The sequence below is a fragment of the Eriocheir sinensis genome, unplaced genomic scaffold (assembly GCF_024679095.1).
Source record: "Eriocheir sinensis breed Jianghai 21 unplaced genomic scaffold, ASM2467909v1 Scaffold29, whole genome shotgun sequence".
Taxonomy (NCBI): domain Eukaryota; kingdom Metazoa; phylum Arthropoda; class Malacostraca; order Decapoda; family Varunidae; genus Eriocheir; species Eriocheir sinensis.
The window spans coordinates 1,354,555-1,371,087 of record NW_026111598.1 but is presented as its reverse complement, the minus strand read 5'-3'; positions in this window follow the sequence as shown (position 1 = coordinate 1,371,087).

Sequence of the window (16,533 nt, the reverse complement as noted above, 5' to 3'; positions counted from 1 at the left end):
ACTTAAAACAAATAAAAGTCCTGGACCTGACAAAGTATATCCAACTCTGCTGAAAGAAACGAAGAGCGAAATACACTCCTCCCTCACAACCGTATTCAATATGTCCTTGCGACAAGGCATCGTCCCTTCAGATTGGAAAAAGGCTAACGTGACACCGATTTTCAAGAAAGGAGACAAAAGTACCAGGTAATTACAGGCCCATTAGTCTAACTTCGGTTGTAGGTAAGCTACTTGAGGGCATAATTAGAGACAAAATTGTGAGTTACCTTGAAAGCCACTCATTGATTGGGGACTCACAACATGGCTTCCGAAACAAAAGATCCTGCCTATCAAACCTATTAACCTTTTATAACGACCTCTTCACTGTTTATGACGTAACCAAATCACTGGACGTAGTCTATCTTGATTTCCAGAAAGCGTTTGATAAAGTCCGGCATCATAAATTACTTTACAAATTAAAGCAAATAGGTATTGACGGTCAAGTAAACCAATGGATCGCGAATTGGTTGAGCAACAGACAACAAAGAGTAGTGATTGACGGATTTAACTCAGAGTGGGCGCCTGTCACTAGTGGCGTCCTCAGGGCTCGGTCCTTGGCCCAGTGCTCTTCATTATTTACATCAACGACGTGGATGTTGGACTCAATAACCGCATTAGTAAATTTGCAGACGACACAAAGATTGGTAACTCGGTTCTCACTGACGAAGACAGGCAAAGCCTCCAAGAGGATTTGCACAAAATTTCAGCTTGGTCGGATAGATGGAGATGCCTTAACGTAGACAAGTGCCAGGTCCTTCGTTGGAACGAGGAATAAGAAGTTCGAATACGAAATGCACGGCGTTAAACTCAAAAGCGTTCAATGCGTCAAAGACTTGGGGTCAAAATCGCGTCAAACCTCAAATTCTCACAGCAATGCATCGATGCAGCAAATAAAGCGAACAGAATGTTGGGCTTCATTAAAAGAAACTTTGTATTCAAGAATAAAGATGTAATACTCTGCCTCTACAACAGTTTAGTCAGACCCCACTTGGAATATGCTGTACAGTTTTGGTCCACCCACCATGCAAATGATATTGCTAAATTAGAAGGTGTTCAGCGTCGGGCAACGAAAATGATCCCTTCCTTGCGCAACAAATCCTACGAAGAAAGGCTTTCTACCCTTAACATGTTCTCTCTTGAGAAACGTCGCCTGAGGAAAACTGATCGAATGTTTTAAAATACTTAATGGTTTCACGAATGTAGACAGATCAACATTGTTTATGATCGATGACAGTCTGCGCACGAGGAACAATGGCGTAAAACTCAGATGTAGACAAGTAAATTCAGACTGCACAAAATTTTTCTTCACCAACGTTGTAGTGCGAGAATGGAATAAGCTTCCACCATCAGTGGTCCAGTGTAACACGATTGACTCCTTCAAAATAAGCTCGACCGTCACTTCCTTCAACTTAATATCAACTAGAGTAGAAGTGCAACGTTTTGGAGTCTTCTGATTAATGTAAAATCACTTTAGGTTTAAGGACAGACCACCAAGTCTGACCATGGGGTCTGTGTGGTCTGATTTTCTCTCTCTCTCTCTCTCTCTCTCTCTCTCTCTCTCGACAGCTAAAAGGTCAGTTACTCTATTATTATGTCTCTTATTGAGTCTGTCTGTCTCTCTCTCTCTCTCTCTCTCTCTCTCTCTCTCTCTCTCTCTCTCTCTCTCTCTCTCTCTCTCGTCAGCTAATAGGTCAGTTACTCTATTATTCTGTCTCTTATTGAGTCTGTCTGTCTCTCTCTCTCTCTCTCGTCAGATAGTAGGTCAATTACTCTATTATTCTGTCTCTTATTGAGTCTGTCTGTCTTCTCTCTCTCTCTCTCTCTCTCTCTCTCTCTCTCTCTATCTCTATTCTGTCTCTCTCTCTCTCTCTCTCTCTCTCTCTCTCTCTCTCTCGTCAGCTAATAGGTCAGTTACTCTATTATTCTGTCTCTTATTGAGTCTGTCTGTCTCTCTCTCTCTCTCTCTCTCTCTCTCTCTCTCTCTCTCTCTCTCTCTCTCTCTCTCTCTCTCTCTCTCTCTCTCTGTCTATTCTGTCGCTCTCTCTCTCTCTCTCTCTCTCGTCAGATAGTAGGTCAATTACTCTATTATTCTGTCTCTTATTGAGTCTGTCTGTCTCTCTCTCTCTCTCTCTCAGTTACTCTATTATTCTGTCTCTTATCTCTCTCTCTCTCTCTCTCTCTCTCTCGTCAGCTAATAGGTCAGTTACTCTATTATTCTGTCTCTTATTGACTCTGTCTGTCTCTCTCTCTCTCTCTCTCTCTCTCTCGTCAGTTAATAGGTCAGTTACTCTATTATTCTGTCTCTTATTGAGTTCGTCTGTCTTCTCTCTCTCTCTCTCTCGTCAGATAGTAGGTCAATTACTCTATTATTCTGTCTCTCTCTCTCTCTCTCTCTCTCTCTCTCTCTCTCTCTCTCATCTATACTTTATCCTTTCCTCTCGCATTCAGTTCATTATTTCATATATAATTTATCGTGTCAAAGGTATTATTAGTCATTATTTATGTTGTAAGAACTTCGTTGTCTTAATATAACAGGCGCACCTAACATCACTAAATGTGGGTACAAACTTATGGAGGGACTGTTTTTTGGGGGCCATTGAAGGTAATGGGCTAAAAAAGTAGCCTGTCCGGATATTTTGCTTTTATTTATTAATGATCCACGAGACATCCTAGAGTTAAATCAAGGTATGTGTTTATCTTTGTATTCATTCATACACACACTGGTAATATTTATGTGGTGTCTGATTCACTTATTAGAGTGAAATTCTATTGTGATGAACAGTCACAAATTCGTGCCACTAGTAAAACTGAAACTTGTAATTTAAGTTTTGCCACCATGAAATATACACAGATAGATAGATCTGAAAGGTCACGAAGTCACAATAAGTGACATCACCTGCTTGGTGCAGTAAAAATATGCTATTTAAAGTATATGATATACGCAAAATCATATAAATCCGCAAAATCATTTTAGGGAAGGCGGTAGCTGAGTGGTAGCGTGCTGGGCCCACAGTCACCGCGTGATGGACGACGCGAGTTCGAATCCCCACGCTACCACCTCGGATTTTTCAGTCACCGCCGAGTGGCTTAAAACTACCCACATGCAGTCCTGAAGGCCACACATCAACCCGGACTCTAGAGGAAGCCGTCCAAGCGAATCAAGAACGAGTTCCGGGGGGCAGCATGAGCCAAGAGAAGATGGCGCCACTATAAACACTTGCCTGCGCCATGACGGGCTGGGGCCGACTACAATCCAGGCCCCTTAAGCAAGCCTGCCGGCGCTATAGGCGTAGACGTAAAAAAAAAAAAAAATGGCGGGCGCTGCTGCCTCGAGCATCGGGGATACAGTCTATACGTATTTTCACATTATTGTTCTGTTGTTTATTCAATGTTGTGTTCAAGAAAAAGAATACTCATAATTTTAGTTAGTTTTTGGTTATAAGGATTCTTTACGAAATGCAATTATAACGTTACCTCCTCTACCTTAGGAAACGTCCTGAATCCAGGATCGGCTATGCCGCTATGGTGATGTTAGGTGCGCCTATTGCTGGTGCATTTCTCTATCGTTCTTTTTCCTTCTCTCTTGTGTGTATATATATATATATATATATATATATATATATATATATATATATATATATATATATATATATATATATATATATATATATATATATATTTATTATTTTTCCTAAACCCTTTCTCTTGCTCTCGCATTCAGTTCAGCTTTTCTATTTCATTTAACGCATGTAAAGTATTCATGTTGCAAGTTCTTTTTAATGTAACAGCTGAGGTGCATGTGCCAGCTGTTCTTTCTCGTATTTATATTCGTAGAAGGAACGACTCTTTCATATGCCTTAGACTTCACTTTCCTCTCGCATTCATTCCAGTCTTTATATATCCGACTGTACTCCTTCAATATGTATAATCCCTGTTTCTCTCGCTACCCTGACCTGTTCTTTTACTTTTCTACTCGTATATAATTTCATAGACGGAACGAGTACTTTATCTGCCATATCCTTCCTTTCCTCTTATATTCAGTTCAGCTTTTCCTATTTAATCTAGCGTGTGTAAGGTCTTCGTCATTTTAATTTAACAGCTGACTTTCCCTCGTCAACTGTTCTTCATCTTTTCGTATATAATTTAATAGACGGAGCGAATATTTCATCTGCTATTCCCTTCACATCCCTCTTTTATTCAATTTAACATTTCCTATTTAAATAACGTGTGTCTGAAGTGGATTTTTCTATTGTTTTTTACTTCTTCTAGTGTATAATTTCATAAACGGAACGAATATTTCATTTATAACCTTCGCTTTCCTCGCCTCTCGCATTCAATCCAATATTTCCTATTTAATATAGCTTGTGTAAGGTAGCTATTTATGTTGCAAGGACCTCGTTGTCTTCTTAAATTAACAGCTGACTTTCACTCGTCGACTGTTCTTTCATCTTTTCGTATGTAACTTAATAGCCGGAGCGAATATTTCATCTGCTATTCCCGTCACATTCCTCTTTTATTCATTTCAACATTTCCTATTTAATATCACGTGTGTCTAAAATGTATTTGTCTATTGTTCCTTTACTTTTCCTCTCCTGTTTAATTTCACAGACGGAACAATTATTTCATCATCTACACCCTTTCCTCGCTTCTCACATTCAACATTTCCTATTTTGTTTAACGGGTGTAAAGTATTCATGTTGCAAGCACCTCGGTGTCTATTTAATTTAACAGTCAAAGTGCACGTGTCAACTGTTCTTTATCGTATTGAAATTCATAGAAGGAATGACTATTTTATCTGCTATAGCCTTTCCTCTCTTCTTGCCCTCGCTCCAAGATTTTCTTTTTTTTTTTTTTACGTCGCGGCTTATTGCGCCGGTAGGCTTCTTCATGGTGGGGCCTGATGGTCGGCCCAAGGCTTCTTCCCGGTGGGTCCTGATGGTCGGCCCAAGGCTTCTTCCCTCTCTCTCAATCTATCTGTCTATCTCTCTATACATTTAGCATTCCATCTTTCTATCTATCTCGAGGCCTTCTCTTTATACTCTCATCCTTCAGTTTATTTTCTAATTTAATTCTTGTTCTCTTAATTCCTCGGACATGAACACTGAAATAAATTGTTTGTCTCCAGTTTAATGTGTCCCGGAAAGTCTGTATGTCTGTGCAGGTGTGGACAGAACCCGGCTGCTACCTGTGCGCCTTTAAATATTAACTCGTATATTTATTTTTGTCCCGGAGCTTAATATTGATTGTCTCCGTGTTTACAAGAAGTGTCGCCGTCATAATTATCCCTTACTTAGTTCATGTGTCGAAAACCAGGCTGGGGATGACCTTTGCCTGAGTGTTTTTTTTTTTTACAGGAAAGGAAGCATTTCAAGGGTAAAAAAAATATTGAGAAAAAAAGTCTGCTAGTCACTGCTCCTATAAAAAAAAATGTTTAGAAGGGTGGCCAAAAAAGAGGTCAATTTCGATAGGAGTTCAAGTCGTTGGGAGGAGGAAATACACACGAAGGAAGACTTGCGGAGTTTGCCAGTGTAAGGGATGAAAGAGTGAAGATACTGGTTAACTCTTGCATAAGGAATTTGGACAGTATAGATATGAGCTAGAGTAGAAAGTCGAGTGCAGCGGGGACGCAGGAGGGAGGGAGGCATAGAGTTTGCAAGTTCAAAAGAGCAGTCAGCATGAAAATATCGATAGAAGACAGAAAGAGAGGCAACGTGGCGGCGGATTTAAGAGGTAGAAGACTGTCAGTAAGAGGAGGAGAGTTGATGAGATGAAGAGCCTTAGTGATAATGTTTGCAAATGTTGAGAGCTTGACTGGTGGTAACGCTTGTTTTACTGTCTTGAGAGCTTGACTGCCTCCCCCCCCTTTTCCCTTCCTCCTTCCACTGTACCATGTTCCTTCCTTCCTCCCTTCCTTCCTTTTTTTCGTGTTACGTTAGTCTAAGTGTGTTGAGAGCTTGACGGCCTCCCTCATCTTTTCTCTCCCTCCTTCCTTTGTGCCATTTTCCTTCCTTCCTTCATTTATTTGGTGTTGTGGGTGTCTAAATGTGTTGATAGCTTGACTGCCTCCCCTTCTATACCCTCCCTCCTACCTTTGTTCCATTTTCCTTCCTTCTTTCCTTCCTTCCTTCCTTCCTTTCTTTGGTGTTACGTTTGTCTAAGTGTGTTGAGAGCTTGACTGCCTACCTCCCTCTTTTTCCTACTTCCTTCCCTTCATTTTCCTTTCTTCCTTCCTTCCTTCCTTCCTTCCTTCCTTTTGTAATAACGTAAACTTTAGTGTCTTGAGAGCTTAGATTCAACGAAGGCCTAAAAACAGACTACATAGGTGAGAGAGAGAGAGAGAGAGAGAGAGAGAGAGAGAGAGAGAGAGAGAGAGAGAGAGAGAGAGAGAGAGAGAGAGAGAGAGAGAAAGGGGGGGTATTATGGAGTTAAACAGACAGATAGACACAAATTAACAGCCAGACAGACAGAGAGGCAGGTAATTGGAGACACAGACATTTATGTGCAGAGAGAACAGAACCAAATAGACAAAGACAGACAGAGATAGATAGATGGATAAATAGATAGACAGACAGACAGACAGACAGACAAATAACAACCAGACAAGCACGACTGGGTGACTGACAGACGGAGAAACTAGAGTGACAGCTACACACACACACACACACACACACACACACACACACACACACACACACACCACCTGTTTACGGCAAGGAGGAGGTGGTGGTGACGCTGGGATGAGGGAAGTTTGTTGTGATGTTTCCGCTCCTTTTCCTCCTCCTTCCCTTGTGTTTCCCTTCCCAACTCGGAGCAAAACAAGGCATACGGCTGATGGATGGAACACACGTAACACACATCCATAGAATATCGCTTTGGTTTGTGTGGGGCTCTTCGCTATATTACGGTAACCAATGGGATGTCAGGAATCACCACAACCGCTACTACTACTACTACTACTACTACTACTACTACTACTACTTCCGCCATCACTACCACCATCATTACAGTCACCACCACCACCACCTTGTCTCCTTAGCCTTTAGATGTAGGAATGGTTGTGCATATTATGGGAAGGTCGTTATGTAAGGTTAGGTTTTGTTAGGTTAGGTTAGGTAAGGTAAGATTAGGTTTGGTTGTTAAGTTAGGTAAGGTTAGGTTGTTAACTTTAGGTAAAAAAAAGTATAGTTAGTCAGGATGTTATAGTGTGTGTGTGTGTGTGTGTGTGTGTGTGTGTGTGTGTGTGTGTGTGTGTGTGTGTAACAGTTATACCTGCATTCTGTGGTATATACTCTATGCTATATCTATCTAACCATACATCTATCTATCTATCTTACTATCTGTGTGTGTGTGTGTGTGTGTGTGTGTGTGTGTGTGTGTGTGTGTGTGTGTGATATCACCATTTATACCTGCATACTGTGGCCAATAAACTATATGTCTATCTATCTATCTATCTATGTGTATCTATCTGTATCTATCTATCCATCTCTCTATCTATCTATCTATGTGTGTTATAGCTCTCAATACGCCATCAACAAAGTGACAATGGCGCTGGTTGACGGACAGCTGTGATTTTATCGTTGTCGTCCGGTCTTCAGTTGATCATTTGAAAGGTCGACCAGCGGTGCCTTGGGGTCGTGGAGGGTCGTGGAGGGCGTGACGAGGGGAGGGTCGTCAGTGAGGCGAGGAGACCATTATGGAAACGACCTGTAAATGTTTGGGCATCAGGACCCGTGCAGTGTTGGGATGGTGGTCATGGAGGAAGAAGAAGAAGAAGAAGAAGAAGAAGAAGAAGAAGAAGAAGATGATGATGGAAAAGAAGATGATGAAAAAGAAGAAGAAGAAGAAGAAGAAGAAGATGATGAAAAAGAAGAAGAAAATGATGAAAAAGAAGAAGAAAAAGACGAAGAAGAAAAAGACAAAGAAGAAGAAGAAGAAGAAGAAGAAGTGTAGGAGGAGGAGGAGGAGGAAAAGTAGAATAAAGAGTTTAACATCAGTGTGTGTCGCCTCTTTGTTTACTTAGATTTGTTTGTGTGTGGACGAGTGATGTCCTGAGTTGTCTTCTTGTGTCTTAATGTGTTGTGAGCCTGTCTTCTTAACCACGGTGCCCCAGTTGTCTTCTTTTACTTATTTTATGTCTTCGGCTTACTTATAATTAGGTTTGTTGGTGTGTTTAATAGTGATGTCTTGAGTTGTTTTCTTGTTTCTTAGTATGTTGTTTGCCTGTCTTCTTAACCACGGTGTCTCATTTGTCCTCTATTATGTCTTTTCTGTCTTCGGCTTACTTATAATTAGGCTTGTTTGGGTGTTTATAAGTGATGTCTTGAGTTGTTTTCTTGTGTCTCTGTATATTGTTTGCCTGTCTTCTTAAGCCCCAAATACACTGCCGAATTTTGGTTCACGAATGTGCGCGAATATGCAAGTCATCCTGTGTAGCGGACAAGTTCGCCATCTTTCTTGCCTGTTCTTGGCCGTTCGGGGACATGTCTGCGTCCACCACGCGACTTTTGACAGTTGGTCACGACCGCCACGAAAGTTTCATGTTGCATGAAAAATTCGCGGCCGTTCGCCGAATGTACACGAATACAAAATGGAAGACGAATTGTCGCCGAAATGTCGCGGACATGTCCCAGACAATTCGGCGTCCGATTCGCGGTGTTCGACGAATTGCCGCCGAGTTTTGACCGTTGAAATTTTAATTTTATTGGCAAATTTGTCTCCGACATGTCGCAGACTATTCGGGGACATGTCGCCGAATGGCCAAGACTATTCGGGGACATGTCCCCGAATATTCGGCGAATTAATCACGACACGGCAAACGGGTCGCGGTGGGAGGTGTACACGGGGGTCCGTCTATCTATTTATCTATCTATCTATCTATCTATCCATCTATATCTATTTATGTATTATCTATCTATCTATCTATGTTTATCTATCTATCTATATCTATCTATCTATCTATCTATCTATCTATCTATCTGTCTGTCTGTCTGTCTGTCTGTCTGTCTGTCTGTCTCTATCTGTATGTCTGTCTGTCTGTCTGTCTGTCTGTCTGCCTGTCTGTCTGTCTGTCTGTCTGTCTGTCTGTCTGTCTGTCTCTACGGAATAAAATAATAATATAATGATAAATAGTAAACAAGAAAATATGAAAAACAAGAAGAATTATAAATTTATAAAATAGGTATGGAAATAACATTTTCATTTATTTCATAATTAATTTACTATTTATTACTTTATTTATTTCTTAATATCATTATTCTGCCATTATTTAATCTTTGTTTCATTTTCAGTTATTTAAATTTATTTCTTCTTTCAGTTACTGGTTTGTTTATTAATATTACGTAAACATTCATTCATTCTAAAATATTTGTAGGAGAGCAAAACAAAAACAAGTCACATTTATACATTGTATTACACATACTATCATACATATTACCACACATGGTACTTACTCGCCCACAATTCTGCCCTGCCAGGCCACTGCTCCCCGGGTGTTGTAGTAGTCCATGCGGTAGGCGTGATTCCTGTGCTTTATATGCCACATGGGCATCATATGATCAGCTGTCAGAGATCTTGGCACTGTCGGAGAATTGTCCCCGACAATGTCGCCGACACTTCGGGGCATGCGAAAACACTGGAGACTTGTCGCCTGTTAGTCCGCGACCAAAAAAAAACGTTAAAATTTTAGATTTTGAGCTCGGCGACATGGACGCCGAATAGTCGGCGACATGTCTCCGAATTGTCTTGAGCATTCGCCGACATGTCGCCGAATGGTCACAAACTGTAAGAATCTTGGTCATGTCGGCGAACCGGTCGCCGAATTTTTCACGAACTGATTCGGCGTCAAGTTCGTGGCCAAAATTCGACAGTGTATTTGGGGCTTTAACCACGGTGTCTTAATTGTCCTCTATTATGTCTTTTCTGTCTTCGGCTTACTTATAATTAGACTTGTTGGTGTGTTTATAAGTGATGTCTTGAGTTGTTTCCTTGTGTCTTCTGAACCACGATATCCCAGTTGTCTTCGTATGTGTTTTAAGCCCAGATTCTCGCATATTTGGGGGCTTCTTCTCTCCTCTTCTGCTGTTTGCCTCTCTTCCTTCCTCTTTCTTACTTCTCTTCTTATGCTACCGGTACTATCCCTCCTTTCTTCCCATCTTGCCCATCTTCCCATCTTGTTTTGTGTGTATGGGTGATGTCTTGAGTCGTGTTCTTGTGTGTGTTTTTGTGTGTGTGTGTGTGTGTGTGTGTGTGTGTGTGTGTGTGTGTGTCTCTTTAACCACAATGTATCAGTTGTCTTCTTATGTGTCTTGAGGTGTGTGTTTCCCTATCTCATGGACCCACTATATCGCAGTCGTCTTTTTGTGTCCTAATGTTCGTGTTTGTGTCTCTAAAATCACGCACTATAAATCAGCTGCCTTCTTAGGTGTCATAGGTTCATAGCCTCACACATTTCTATCATTAACACACTCACATTTGATAAGGCTTTAGTAGGGGTTGTGTTAGTGTTTCCACCTAGTGATAGTCTGACAAGGCTTCTGTACCATGAACGTGAAAAAAACACTCATGAGAACCCGACTAATCTTTTTTGTGGCCTTGGGAAATAGTTTTTCTGCGAGCCGAAAGCGCCTGAGAATATGGGTCTTTGTGTGTTTGTTTGCCCGTGTGTCCTAAACCACACTATCCCCTTAACCCATTCAGTGCTTGCGGCACAGCGTTTGTGCCACTTTCCTCCTCGGCTCTGTAGAGTATATATCTTACGTTTTGTGACATAACTCGCTCGTCAATACAATATTTGTAGTTATTTGGCAGATTTTCTATGTTTTAGTTGTGAGAAACGGCGTCCTAATTATAGATTACATAAAATACTATACTAAATGATTTCAAGGTACGACAATTGCTGTTGCTTAGATTCTGGCGACATGTGGCAACTGTACGAGACAGCCGACGCCGTCAGTCGCAGGCAACATGGCAATTGGGGATGATGCGCAAAATTTGTCTGGAGACGATGCCAGCCTTTCTGATTCAGATTTCCTGCTAATTGATTCTGACGAGTCCTCTCCGACTTAGGAATGCATGACTGATAACGGTAGGGGCAGGTCATTTGCCTTGTGCCTCAAAAATATAGGTGCGCACTGCAAAAAAACAGGATTATATGCTAGGCGCATTATTCTAACCTTTTTCTTTTATTTTACAGGCAGTTCAGGGAACTCTGACATTAGTGACGGTGAAGGTGAGGCAGTAGTACGAAAATAAAATGGTAGAAACGATAATTACATATGTAGGGAGCAAGGTTACGATGTAGATCTTCCTATAAAATAACTCCAGTGTGAGCGTGCTGTTTCTAGGCGACACACACACAAACATAGACACATACACACCCACCCACCCACCCACACCACTCCCTCCTTCTCCCCACCACCTCCCTACATAGGTCAGATCCCCATACCCACCCACCTCATTTTTGTACTTTTAGTAGGCTATGCCTACTAACCATTTATAAAAATTGTAATAATAATGATAATAAAAATAATAAAATAATAATAATAATAAAGCCATTATTGCACACACACAACAAAAACAACAACAACAACAACACACACACACACACACACACACACACACACACACACACACACACTCACACACACACACACACACACACACACAGCACCCCCTCCCCCCTACATAGGTCAGATCCCCATACCCACTCACCTCATTTTTGCACTTTTAGTAGGCTATGCCTACTAAACATTTATGATAATTATAATGATAATAATAACAACAAAAATGATAATATTAGTAACTGTTATGACACACACACACACACACACACACACACACACACACCACTCCCTCCTTCTCCACCCCCTTCCCCCTACATAGGTCAGATCCCCATACCCATCCACCTCATTTTTGCACTTTTAGTAGGCTATGCCTACTAACTATTTATAATAATTGTAATAATAATTATAATAATAAAAATAAAAAAATACACACAAGGCCATTATTACACACACACACACACACACACACACACACACACATTATGACAAGTCGCAGTAGACGGGGTGACTATAGAGGTAAAAGTAGCAACATTGAAGGCTTGGATCGCCTTGCTGGACCTTGAGTTGGAGGCACTGAGTCCATAGAGATCACGAGAATCCTTGGTTTGAAGTAAACGAAGTCAGGAGACACTCGACACGTCCTCGAAGCCCACAATATATATATATATATATATATATATATATATATATATATATATATATATATATATATATATATATATATATATATATATATATATATATATATATATATATATATATATATATATAGAGAGAGAGAGAATGTTCAAGTGAAATAAAGGGTATGCGAATCAGCTGATATTGTATAATTCACTATGGCCTGCGTCTCTGCCACCAGTATTCTCACGACAGTGGCTTGTAAGCACTATCAGTAGATCATTGATATTGCAAAGACCATCACACTCACCCCATACCCCTTGCTCAAGAGGGAACAGTGACTGCCGCAATGAGCCAGAAAAATTTGCTTGGAGCAAACAACCTTCTGCGGATTCGAACTCATGATTAGGGGCGCATTTCGCGGGCGAGAATTCAGTGTGTGTGTGTGTGTGTGTGTGTGTGTGACAAGGTCTGATCGATAAATGTGTTCTTTTAATTCAACGCTGCATGACACGACTTCTACTCTTCAAAGTAGATAACGACACTTGTTCTGCTCATTATTAGCTGATCATATGATATTGCCAAGACCTCACCCACATCACACCCCAGCCCTCTTGCTGATAGCTGCTGTTTGAAAAACAAAATGTGGGATGAGCGGGAACGAAGAAAGTTCGACCAATGAGCCACCAATCTCTCTCTCTCTCTCTCTCTCTCTCTCTCTCTGAGTGTGTCTGTGTGTGTGTGTGTGTGTGTGTGTATGTGTGTGTGTGTGTGTGTGTGTGTGTGTGTGTGTGCTTGAAAGAAAGAGATTATTTTATTTATTTTTTTTTACATCGCCTCTAGCGCAGGTAGGCTTTCTTGATGGGCCTGGTAGTCGGCCCAAGTCCCAAGCCTGTTATGCCACGGGCAATTTTTATAGTGGCGCCAGTTATTTTTGGCTCATGCTGCCCCCCGGAAATCATTTTTGATTCACTTGGACGGTTTCTTCCAGAGTCCGGATTGATGGGTGTTCTTATGGACAGCATGTGGGTAGTCTAATTAGGCCACTCGTGGATAATCGATCCGACGTTGTCCATGGCGTCGTGAATGCGATTGGTTGCTACTGTAGTAGTAGTAATAGTAGTAGTAGTAGTAGTAGTAGTAGTAGTAGTAGTACCGTAGTAGTAGTTGTTGTTATAGTAGTAGTAGTAGTTGTAGTAGTAGGAGGAGGAGTAGTAAAATATATAATAATAATAACAATAATAATATTAATACTGTAGTACTAAAAGTAGTAGTAGTTCTAGTAGTAGTAATAGTAGCAGCCGCAGCAGCAGTAGTAGTAGTAGTAGTAATAGTGCTATAATATAGTAGCAGTATTTATGTCTGCTTCTCTGTCTGTCTTTCATTGTCTTTCTGTTTGCCTCTCCTCTCTCTCTCTCTGTGTGTGTGTGTGTGTGTGTGTGTGTGTGTGTGTGTGTGTGTCAGTCTCTGTCTCTGTCTCTCTCTGTGTATGTCTGTCTGTCTGTGTGTGTCTCGCTCTCTCTCTCTCTCTCTCTCTCTCTCTCTCTCTCTCTCTCTCTCTCTCTCTCTGCCTTTGTTTCTCTCTTCGTCTGTCTCTGTCAGTCTCTGCCTTCTCTTGTCCCTGTCTCTTTCTCTCTCTGGGTCTGTCTGTCTGTCTCTGTGCCTGGCTATCTCTGCCTCTGTCTGTCTGTCTCGGCCTCTCTGCCTGATTGTTTCTGTCTGTCTGTCTCTGTCTCTGTCTGTCTGTCTCTGTTTCTCTCTGTTTCTGTATGTCTCATCTGACTCTGTCACTGTCTCTCTCTCTCTCTCTCCCCTCTATCTGAGAGCGTACGTGCATCTATCTATTTGTTCATCTATTTATCTATCTATCTATCTATATATATATATATATATATATATATATATATATATATATATATATATATATATATATATATATATATATATATATATATATATATATATATATATATATATATATATATATATATATATATATATATATATATATATATATATATATATATATATATATATATATATATATATACACACACACACACACACACACACACACACACACATATATATATATAATATATATATATATATATATATATATATATATATATATATATATATATATATATATATATATATATATATATATACACAATTATTATGATCCATAAATTATTAAGTTGAAGCATTTCCAGTCATAAATCCAGATATTATACTTTTAGGTTGTAAGTACAATAACAAAATAATTTCTAACGATAAAGTAAAAGTCAAAAGTTTCTGCATTTTTTTTAAATAGTCCATTATTTTTTTAATCTCCTTTGTTTATTTCCCATATAACAACTCTTGATATCGTTAGGTACATACTATACTGTTGGTGTTTCTGCTTCATATAGGTGAAGTCAGTGAGATGCAAGCAGGCTCAGGCAGGATTGGAAGAAATGCTGTGCAAGACATTAGGCAAAATGTAGGCTGTGACACATCTAACTGGAGCAGCAGTTCCTTCAGGCCTTTGCTGTTCCCTTTCGTGGAGGACAGCGGGATCTGTGAGGACGTCTCTCTCTCTCTGAGGATTCCTCTGAGTTGGATTTTTTTTTAGAATATTTTGATTATGAAATTATGGACAAAATTGTGAGGGAAATGAACAGTTATCATGAATATCTTATGCAAACAATTATTTTTCCACCAAAAGTAGAATGCATAAATGGACAGCAACAAACAGGGATGAAATGTATGTGTTTTTAGTATTGTCATGATCATGAACCATGTTAGAAAACAAAGAATGAATGATTACTGGACAAAGGACTCATTGTTCTCAACACCAGAAATTCCAAAACTAATGACATACGACAGATTTCTTCTCCTACTAAAACATCTTCACTTCAATGACAATGAAACACGAACTCCAAACAACAAATTTCAAAAAATACTACTTGTGTTCAATGACATGAGGAAAAAGTTTCAAGACAAATTTAAGCCATTCCAGGATTTGTGTATTGACGAAAGTGTCGTGCCGTGGAGAGGAAGGCTGTCATTTCGTCAGTACATGCCTCAGAAGCGGAACAGGTTTGGTTTGAAACTTTTCATACTCTGTGACGTAGAGACAGGCTATATTTTAGACCTGATTTTGTATACTGGTGCCAACACCCTCATAGACCACGATGCTGAACTCAAAATTTCTGGCTCATTGGTGAAAACCCTCATAAGACCATATCTTGGAAAAGGCCACACTCTATATGTTGACAGTTCGTACACTTCTCCAACATTATTTGAATATCTGCATAAAAATAAAACAGGAGCCTGCGGAACGGTTCGGCCAAACAGAAAGCATATGCCACAACTACCACCTCTACAACGCGGCGAGTCTGTTGTCCGGCACAAGAACAACGTAATGTGTCTAAAGTGGCATGATAAACGTGACGTGCACATACTGACATCTGTGGATGAAGCCAACACCATCACAACTGAAAAAAGGAACCACGTCACTGGTGGCAGAATAAGGAAGCTCGAGGCGGTAGTTGATTACACCAACAAAGCCCGCATTGTTGATAAGGCAGACATGATGATGGCCACTGTGAATTCACTAAGGAAATCATTGAAATGGTACAAAAAACTGTTTTTTCATATCATCAATATGGCAGTTTTGAACTCATATTACCTCTACCTTGTGAAAACAGGAAAAAAAACACCACACCTAGATATTAGCAAGGCAATCATCACACAGCTACTTGTGAAATTTTGTAAACCCACGCACACAGCAAGGCCTGGAAGAAAACCATCATCCATCTCAAACCCCAGGAGACTCATAGAGCGGCACTTTCCTTCCTTGGCTCCATCCTCCACCACAGTAGAAAAAGCCCGCAGAAGGTGCCACGTGTGTGCACACACTGTCAAGGGCGAAAAAAAGCGTCGAACCACTCGCGGGATGTGCAGTGAGTGCAATGTTGCTCTGTGTGTCCCTGACTGCTTCAGGGTGTACCACACACAAGTAACATTCTGATGAGCATGTGCGAGACTCAAGAAATGCGTCACCTACGGCTACACACTGTTTCTCTCACACACACACACACACACACACACACACACACACACACACACACACACACACACATCCCCAACACACACACACACACATCCCCAACACACACACACACACACACACACACACACACACACACACACACACACACACACACATCCCCAACACACACACACACACACACACACACACACACACACACACACACATACATACAACCCCCCCCACACACACAAATACAGACACAAACACACACAT